This window comes from Sinocyclocheilus grahami, unplaced genomic scaffold (genome assembly GCF_001515645.1).
Source record: "Sinocyclocheilus grahami isolate Dianchi unplaced genomic scaffold, SAMN03320097.WGS_v1.1 scaffold402.1, whole genome shotgun sequence".
NCBI classification, from domain to species: Eukaryota; Metazoa; Chordata; class Actinopteri; order Cypriniformes; family Cyprinidae; genus Sinocyclocheilus; species Sinocyclocheilus grahami.
The window spans coordinates 661,778-672,117 of record NW_015505581.1 but is presented as its reverse complement, the minus strand read 5'-3'; the positions used below and the strand labels follow the sequence as shown (position 1 = coordinate 672,117).

Genomic DNA, 10,340 nt, shown 5'->3' with positions numbered 1-10,340 from the left:
TGTCTACACCGGACGCGAGCGGCAAAATACAGTAGAAACCATTATAATCATTGACGCTGTGTACACTGGATGTGGCGCGACAAAACCCAGCATTAAACTGATGCCTTGTTCTATTTATGATGTACTGACACAAAGTTAAAATGATTTGCAGTGGTCGCTTTGTCGCGTCTAGTGTAGAGCTGTTGCGACACGGCTTCCGGTATAGACACAGTGAGTGAAGCCGAGAGCAAGATATGCCTCATCATATTTTCTGCGTTTAGCTTTTAAATGGTCAGCACCTGCCTGGGTCTGTGCCACTTCATCTATGGCTTTTCTCTTCGCTTTCACAAACCGATCCATCTCCCATTCTAAGTTACGTTCTTTGGCTGTTTACTGTTTTATTTCTTTTCTTTCTCTGCTGATGGCCCGCGCTCTACTTGAAGCAGCGCTGCTTAGACCGATGGGTGTGTGTCATCAAAGTACTGCGAGAGCTATAAGAGAGCGCGGACGTCTCCTTATGCTTTCTGTCGCTGTACTTGGATGTCATACACCGATCGATCTTCAAGTTGAACACACCTGTTTACTCTCGCGTGTCACGTGTGTAATCGCAGCCTCTGCGATTGAAAAATCACGTTATTTCATATCGCGATATTATCGCAAAAGCAATTAATCGTTCAGCCCTACCGCAAACCCACCGGCCACTCCTTCGTCGAATCCTCCGGCTGCGCCGTTCCTCACTCAAGCCCGCCGTGTGTGACGCTGTGTTTCGTTGTGGAAGCCAAACTATACGCACAGGATAGCTGGCCAATCACAGCACACCTCGCTTTTCAGACCGATGAGCTTTGTAAAAATCGACGCGTTTCAGAAAGGCGGGGCATAGAGGAGAAACAATAATGTACAGTAAGTGGGAAATGTTTTTTGAACCTTAAACCGCATAAACACATTTCATTACACCAAATACACCAAATAATGTCCTTTTTAGCAACATCATATGACCCCTTTAATAAAGCACAAATAATCTGAAATGAACGGACTGCAGTAAAGTTAGCTTCGTAAATCTACCTCTCCATAAGGCCTCGGATCTCATCTATCCGAGCCTGTTTTAGGCCCTGTGGCATTTTCACTCTGAAAGCCTTGTCCACAAGCTCCTGTTTCTTCTTCTTCACCATGTTCTCTTCCACAGAATCTTTCACAATAAGCTAAATGCAACCATAGAGAGGAAAGAGTCATCAATTGCAAACTTCCTGTCTTGAAAGGCCAAACCCTAATCAAACAATACATAATTTTATGCTGTCAGTCTAAAAAAATGTAATGTGCTAAAAGTAAATGTCACTCTTTTGTGCAAATATTCTTGTCTGATTGAAAGTTGAATGTAGACTGATTAAGAGTAAAACTAAGTGACATTTGAAAAATGTCTGTCAATCCAACCTTACAGTTGGGCCTCAGTATACTAGACAGTATGAATTTTTATTACAACAGCTGTGATGGAAGAGAACTGTTGTGAATGTTGCTTTTACTCTGTAGCTATGTTTCCATCCATGTATTTTAATGGAAATTTTGGGATATTACATTAAAAAAAATGGTTGGAAACGGTGATGCGCATCAGATCTTAAAATGTGCATTTAAAAACTTGTGCGCTCAATTGAGGTGGATTTTTTTTAGTTTTTTTATCTGATAAGAAAACATTCATAAATTACAATGGAAATGCATTTATCTAATAAATTCCTTGATGCGCAACAAAAAACTCGTTACTTTGCCTCAACAGATAACGTGATTGGATAACTGAAACAGTGTCATTGCACATCTCAGGAAAAAAAGAGCCACATGCTTCCCTGTTTGGTGCAACTTTCAGTTACATTATTAATACTTTGCGCTAGTTTCCCAGGAAGTGATGATTTTGTTCTCTTGAACACATAGGATGGAAAAAGTGCTTTATTCACAAATGTTTTATGCAATATTTAAATTTCCGGCACAAGTTAAACTTGCAACTTTGGATAGAAACGTAGCTACTGTCACATTAAACACTAATGAATTTCAGTCAATTACTGGTTTAATTACAGTTAGACTGAGGTCTCACAAACGTAATTAATGGTTCTTGGTTCATTTTGAATATTATATAACTGAAAAATTCTCAAATGGATAGTCAATGGTCAAAGTCATTGGTCACCAGAACGGTTTTTGTTGCAAACATTATTCCTTCTTTTGTGTTCAAAAGTCATTCCCACAGGTTTAGTGGGAGTAAACCACCAGTGAACTGTCCATTTAATTCAATTGATTAACTGGTTCTTAAAGGTATAGTTCACCCCAACATGAAAATTGTCATTGTTTACATCCTCATGTCATTCCAAACCTACATGACTTGCTTTTTTCTGCAAAACACAAGTGTCATACAGGTTTGGAAAAACACGAGGGTGAGTATATCAGTGCCAGAAACATCACACTCTCTAATGACATAACAATTTTCCCCAACTGTACAAGGTTTTGTTTTTTGACAAAAGTTTTAACCACTGTAGTCAATCTGGTGCCTTCATTAATGTTAAGCGTTGTAGTCATGAGTTAATAAGAAAACCATTAATATCATGTTCTGTGACATTTGTCAGCACTGTGTTTTACCAATGAGAAAAATGTCAGACGTGTAATAATAACCTTTGAGATCAGCTGCTAACATTCCTCTGACTGTCTGCCAGACAATGCCTTAAAGACTACCTTAGTGATCACCACATCTCTGCTCTAGCCCAGTCTATGACATCTGTCAACACACTGATCCTCTGCTGCAGGATTCCAAGCCTGAACAAACAGTAGAAAAAACCCCCCCACAAACAAATGAGCTCTTCGAGTGCACAAGAGTCGATTCATTCCCTATTATAGATGTATGCACACACGATCAAACAATGGCATTGCTGCCACCTAGCGGCAGACACTATCCTGGGGGAATTCAACTCACTGGATCCATCATGAAGACACGGGAAGCAGCGGCCAGATTAAGCCCAACCCCTCCAGCTTTGAGTGACAGTAGCATGATGGTGGGACTTCCTGGAGAGGAGTCTTGAAAATCCTGAATGGCATTTGCTCTGGTCTTCTGAGCCATAGAGCCATCCAACCGTGTGAAAGAGAATCCATATTCCCTGCAGACAGCAGCAGTGTCAGCACACTGAACCACTTATGGCTATTTCTTTTGGTATGTAATACAGTCTAGTTTATAGTAGCCTCAGCAATGAAAACTACCTCAAGGGAACTTCTATAAGTTTTCATAAACCTGTTAAACTGAGAAACCACAAGACTCTTTAACAGTGGGGTCTTCATTGCGGAGCTTCAACAGGTTGCTCATCAAAGCATCCACCTGCATAATGAAAAGCACTTAATTGAAATATGTCAATGTTTACCAATCTCATTATTTTTTTAGTTTCTGAAACCATTTGCCACATTTTGTTTGTTTTCCTCACACACACACACACACACACACACACACACATATATATATATATATATATATATATACGCGCACACACATATAAGCAGCCCTAGAAGGCAAGGTGAAATATCAGAAAGCCAATACAAGAGTCTTCCGGAAACCTCTGAGATGCTGAAATAATGCTGACCTTCTCCGATCGGATGACCTCACAGATGCAGGGCCTGCAGTACACATGATGACAAGCTGACGTAGGGAGTCTAGACAGATGGCGCACTCCTCGTCTGAGCCAAAGTTCAGCACCAATGTGATCTTATTGATGAGCCACTACCGCAACTCACTAGGGGTCCCAGGATCATCTAACACACATCCAAAACATTTGTTCCCCCAAAGACACACAACACAGCTGATTGGGTAGCTGCTGCTGTAGCATTGTGATTAAAGCTTAGAATGGAAATGATCCGTACTTAATAATTTCATGTAGTAGTAATTATACTGATTTAATCAGCGACTGTTTAATCTATTATTTATACCTGCCCCCGTGTATTTGCCCACAAGACTGGGGTGGCAGCAGTGCTGCCTCAGATGAACCAGGATGGCCAGGACATCAGCATAGTTTGTCATGACAGTTCCCTCTTCGAAATACCTGTAAAGACAAATTGTTTCTGTTTTCTGTCCTTTATGTAATATTGATGCTCTTCAAAGTAAGCAAAAGTGCACCCACCTGTCGACGATCTTCCTGCCCTCTCTCCTGACCCGTTCGTACTCCTCCCTCTCCTCCTCAAGAGAGAATCACATGCTGCACAAACACTCTCCGTTCAGGTAACTGCACCATTGTGCGCCCGGCCACTTTACTGTCCTTAGTGCGCCTCAATGTGATGCCCTTTACTAGCGCTTGTAAGTTCCTGATAACACATTTATATTACACGGTAGAAATATTCAATGCATAGAAAGGATGTGATTTGGGACGCAGCTATTGTTAGCATACTTAAATCCAACTCTGTCGCCCATGGTCACAGGTCTCTGAATGATTCTGTTCCACCACTCCTTCACATCAAAAGGCTTCAGCTTCAAGAAGGACATCAGCATGTACAGCTCCTTCAGGGAGTTCTGAATGGGGGTTCCTGAAGGTAAAAAATTACCATGATTGGCATCTAGATGGATTTCACAGGCATTAATAATCTGTTATTTTGGTACTATTTAAAGGCAAAACAGCACAGAAATGAAGAAATAATCCAGGACTGAGACTTTAGCGGAGTAATCAGGTAACCTCCTAAGTGAACGTGCCGGACAGGATCCACCTGCATGCGCTCTGACTGCAGCTCCAGTATAGCTTTGCTCTGAAGAGCATTAGGGTTTCTGATGATGTGACCCTCGTCCAACACGACTCTCAGCCAGTTCACTTTGTGCAGAGGACTGTTCTGCAGGGGGTTAAAGTTACTTTTTTTATTATTTCACCATCTATCCAAAGCTTTTACAGAGTGTCTATTTACACTAAGAGCAAATAGCCCTTCTTGTTGGCGAAAACTATTTACACAAATTCCACCAACCAGTCTAGTTTTACAAAAAAATTGAGAAGAAATGACGCCAGTAACTGGGACAGTGGATTTAGCTTTTAATGCAAATGACCCAAGTTCGAATCCCACATTTTCCAGTTCCAATCTTCCTTTTCGCATCGCATTTGAGCTCAGAAATGTGTTTATTTTAAATAAAAATGAAGAAAATACTCAAAAAGCGTGGCTAATGGGTATTTAATAAAGGGGGGAAAGTGTTTAACAGGCCGGATGTGATGTCCTCGTGTTGATAGGAAGGCTTGCACACGACTGTGATGCATGCAGCTCATATTTTTACTGTGCTCAAAATAAGCACAGCTCCCTTCATGGACGTTTGAGGACATTTTTACTGATCAGAAGGTCCAATATGGTTAGGGGTAGGAGTAAGTGTGGGTTTTAGGGTTAGGGACAAAGTAAGGTCCCAAAAAGGCAGCATCAATTTATAGTTTTATTAAATATACACTGAATATGGTAATATTGCATACTATTTTATAATGTACTACAATACTGCCTTTATTTGCATCAAGTATTAATAGTATCTAGCTCTATATACACAGTGCAAATGGCATCTAACTTAGTATAAACAGCACTCAGCCAAGGTTTTATGGTGAATTTTATGATATTTTTATCATTTTAAAAGATCCACAGGTTAGTTTCCCCCACCATGGCTCAGCATTTTGTAATGGCAAACATTCTGTAGCAGCAAAAACAGCATGAGACTGTGTTTTAAATCCACCCACCCCATAATCTGATGAAAGCACATTGTATGTTGTGAGAACCACTTCTTCTTCTTCTGCTCAGACAGAAGGTTGACAGATCGGTTGCGCTCCGCACCATAGTACAGATACACCTTTAATGTGACATCAGCTCGGATATGTTGCTCAAACTGGTCCTGGATGGAGATGAAGTATAAACAAGAGCAATGTGTGTTAATGTTTTTTTAATGACATTTTTTAAGAAACTGAGCAGACTTGAAACACTCACCAGCCAGTTGCTAAGGACAGACAGAGGACATACAATCAAAGTGGCTCTGACCCCTGAGCCCCCACCACCTCCAGATGGGACCTTACCAGTGCCTACATCCCACACAGATTGATTGGTTTCCCACTGTGGAAATTAGAGACTATCAAGGCGATGGTGGTGAGGGTTTTGCCCTGAAACACAGCATAAATGTTCTGAGCACTAGTAACGCTTACTGAGCACTAAAAGAACAACATCCAATCTAAGGTCCTTACCATGTTTCTCACCAGCCCCATGTCATCAGCCAAAATCCCACCAAGCACTTTCTCTGGCCTTTCCTTAACAGCAAAGTTAGTGAGAACGTTAAAGTATAGGCCATTCTTCTCCTCCCAGAATGGGGGCAGATCGTTGCTGTTCTCACGAGAGGTCATCCACGAGAGCGCCTGCTTTTGATGTGGGAGCAGGGAAGTGCACACTGCCTGCACGGACAGACATTAACAGAGACATCTGTAAGTGACTGATGGATGAGATTGACATAAAAAAACAGTTGTGTTGTTTCTGTGCTCTCACCCCTGCTGGCTCCATTTCTCTGGTTTTATCCTCCATTAAATCATCAAATAGCTTGTCAAAGGCATTTTTCAGCTGATTAAGATGTAACAAAAATAAGTTTTATTAGCCAGTTCATTAAAATTGTGCAAAAAGCATCATAAACATATAGATTGGTGGTTCTCTACTGGTGTGTTGCAGCTCTGTTTGTTCATTAATGACAAAGAAAAACAATGTTAAATGAATGCTAAATGCAACTATCTATATCATCATGCCTCATATCATATTATGTATAGTTAAGACAGTAAAATAAATAAATGTATAGCCTTTTAAAAGTAAAAACAAGCCTCCCATATTATTTGTTGTTGACGTCAACAGCTGTGCATCCAATAAAACAAAATTAGGCAAGGAAAAAGAAAATATGGTACATATTATATTAAATAAATATTACTCAAAATAAATAAGGTTTATAATTTATTTATTTTTATTTAATATTATTTATACTTTGTAATGTGTGATTATACAGAGATTTTTGTTGATACTGTGTTGGGTCCAGTGTAGAAAAAAAAAAACTGCTGCGAACCACTGATCTAGATTTTACCATATAAAGGCATACCAGACAAAGAACAATAATTAATTTTGACATCTTATAACTAACATCTGTCACATGGAATTTACCTCTTCTTCAGTCAAAGGAATGGCAGATATTTTTGAAGACAAACCAAGCAGATCTCTACCCACAGATGTTTGTGTAGTGCCTCCTAAGATAATAAAATATCAATCATATAAGCATTATGCGTTCTCCAAAGAACATTAAGCAGCGAATAAACAAATGAGTGAACCTTTGAACTTAGTGCCAAGTTTGAAACCATGGCATCTCATCTGATTATGCACAGCTTCTCGGTTCTCCTCTTTGCCCCAGAATGTGAGGTTTACAGGCATTTACATTTTATTTTTCTCTCCATAGGGCACAACCCTATTAGGGAGATCAAACACAAAAGTAATCTGTTTCAATCAATTTGCAATAACATACCCAACAAATAACAAATTTGTAGAAAAGACACTGAGAAATTACTATACCCTTCCACCCTGGCCAAATTGTTGCCCATAATGTAGGCCATTGGGGCTGCCAGCTCTTTCTTGATGTGCCCCACCTGACTTCCGTACACATTAGCAACCATCACTGCATTTCGGTCATAGGGATTCTGTGGCTGCCTTACCAAGGACACCATCTCTCCTCTATTGACCTACAGCACAGGTCAGGGTCAAATAATAATCTTGTTATTAAATGAGATTAATTCCATGATAAATTAGTCAGTTTTGCTTTAACCACTAGAGGACAATATACACTGTGCGGTGGGACAGGTGCGGAGATCACCTGTTCCTAGGTGTGTCAGAAGAATTAAGCAGATAGAGACGGCAGGAGAAAATCGTTAATGTTGCACTGCAATACATAATACTGCATTCTTTTAAATTGTGTAAATCATCTTTGAACAGGAACCTGACCCAAAGAGTTAAAACAGTTCAGTTTATACATACATGTGTGTATGTGTGATTCCTACCGTTCCAGTGTAGTAGCGCAGACCAACAACTGTGCCTTGAATTGAACCAATCTGAACATTCTCCTCTGGCAGGTCCTGCCCTGAATCCTCTGTTAAATTGGCTATTTCTTGGGATATGGTCATTGTGCCACCCACATCCAGGAAATCTATGAGGGCTGACGATGGATGACAGCAAGAATTAGAATTAATTCAGATGTGACATCAATTCAACATACTAGGAGTTGAGTACTAGAGTGTAGCAGGTTTTACTTTAGTTGTCTAGGGAACATTAATAATAATATTCGTTTCACAAATTTGGCAGCTGTTGTTTTTACCGTACCGTGGCCAGGCGCTGGTCGAGGGGTTGTGAGGAGGAGCAGCAGTGCGGGAATAGATGTTTGACGACTGCATGACTGCGATCAAAACACAAACCTCACTCTGCCACTTTGTCCTAATGGGGAAAACAAGAAAAACAAAACCCCATTCGAATGTATAATAAAGCAGAGTCAGGCCGTTTAATTATATAAAAATTACACATTATTGTAATATAAATAGTAGTTAATAGTAAAACGCTTCATTCAACTAGAATGAACTCTGGTTATAACAAGCGAAGACGGATTAAGTAAAACTATTTAGCTGAAGGCCACACTCACCTCCCGAATCAAAGACTCCAGAACGAGAAAAGCGCTCTGACAACTGACCTAAATCCAAATGCTACATCAGCGATTAATAGTGCAGACCTATATGGGTTTATTGTAACTTAGTTCATATGTCAAATCTTGATGACAAGTTTCAATGACGTCTGTCAGTGGCGCGAGTGTTTTGAAACTGCACACTTTTTTCTTCTAAAATAAAAATGTTCAAAAATCATGTTTTTTATTATGTAATCATGTTTTTATTGTGTTTTATTGTGCTAGTTAGCTGTAATTATTAGTTGTTTTTTAACCTAATCAAAATAACCCAACTAAAGTTTGAGATTAATTGGAATGCACAATGAAAAAACATGATTTCAGAGAATTGTTAAAAATGGAGTATCTGTTTTTGCAAATAAACTCTTCATATGTATTGAAATATAATTAATATACAAAGTGCAGTGCTACATAGGCCTAGGTAAAAGAGGGATAAAATTCAAAAAAATTGTCGATGAGCATAAAAAGCTTCAGATTTACAGTGTAATGTCTATTTATTCAAATAATGTTTTACTATGGCATGCGTTAAATACATACTATATGCAATAAAGGTAATAAAAAACAACATTGCCATTCATTTGTAAGGCCCTGTCACACAGGGATGTGACAGGGCCTGACGGTCGGCCATTTTAAACTGCTATTACTCAGCCTGTTAGCATGCTAGCATAAAAACTGTTAACATGCAATCAAGGAATTCAGTCACTTTTTTAGAAATGTTTTAGTTTCAGTGACAGAACTCACCCTTGATCAGCATCAGCTTCACCTCAGTCAAATGATGCCACTTCCTTTGAGTCATACCTTTAAAGGCGCATTACACACATTTTATGTTGAGCTTTATGTAAACGTGACAGGACTGACCGAAAACATGGGGACAGTTATAAAATAGTATTTATTTGTAGAATTTATGTATAATTTCATGTTTTTAATCAGTTGATGTGAATGATAACAACTTAAACTTGTTATTGATGGAGTTTTTTTTTCTAAATAACAGTTTTTAGCATAACAAAACTATGAAAACTATAGGTCAAATTTGGCTGAGGACAAGGACATGGACAGGATTTGTAATTTTCGAAAGTGTTTTTAATCAATTAAAAAATATCTGAGAACCTAATGAATGACTCACAGAAATCAACCATCAGTCAGTTTAAGACATTTTTTGGATGTAATACTTTTTATTCACTGTAACAAGTCAAGGACAGATAATGTACATTTCTGGTAGAATGTCCCACATGTAATGTTTTATTCAAACCTGTATGTCCCATTCTTAGTCTTGTAATTATACTTTCCTCCCTCCTATTTCTCCCACTTTTTCTACCTTTTCCCACTTTCTTTTGTATTGCATATACATGTCTCCCTTTAGTCCCATTATCCAAATACTGTTGCCACTTTTTAATCACTTTCTCCTTTATTACTGATTTTATTTCTCTTATATATGTGATAGCTCAATTTCTACTATTTCATCATCTACTGCTTGCTTAGCTAATTTATGTGCTTCTTCGTTTCCTTTAATTCCCACATGGGCTAGAACCCACATAAACTGTACTTCTATTCTACTTTGTTTTAACTCAAAGATATTTTGAAGGATTTCCATAATTAAATCTGGCCTTGATTCAGATTTTTGGTTATCAATACTGACTATTGCTGAATATGAATCTGAACAAAT

The 10,340-nt window shown here is 38.8% G+C and overlaps 1 pseudogene; it reads right to left on the bottom strand.

Moving 5' to 3' along the window:
- Window positions 1-937: 937 nt before the first annotated feature.
- LOC107550589 (helicase-like transcription factor) lies at window positions 938-8,399 on the bottom strand (annotated as a pseudogene).
- Window positions 8,400-10,340: the final 1,941 nt, after the last annotated feature.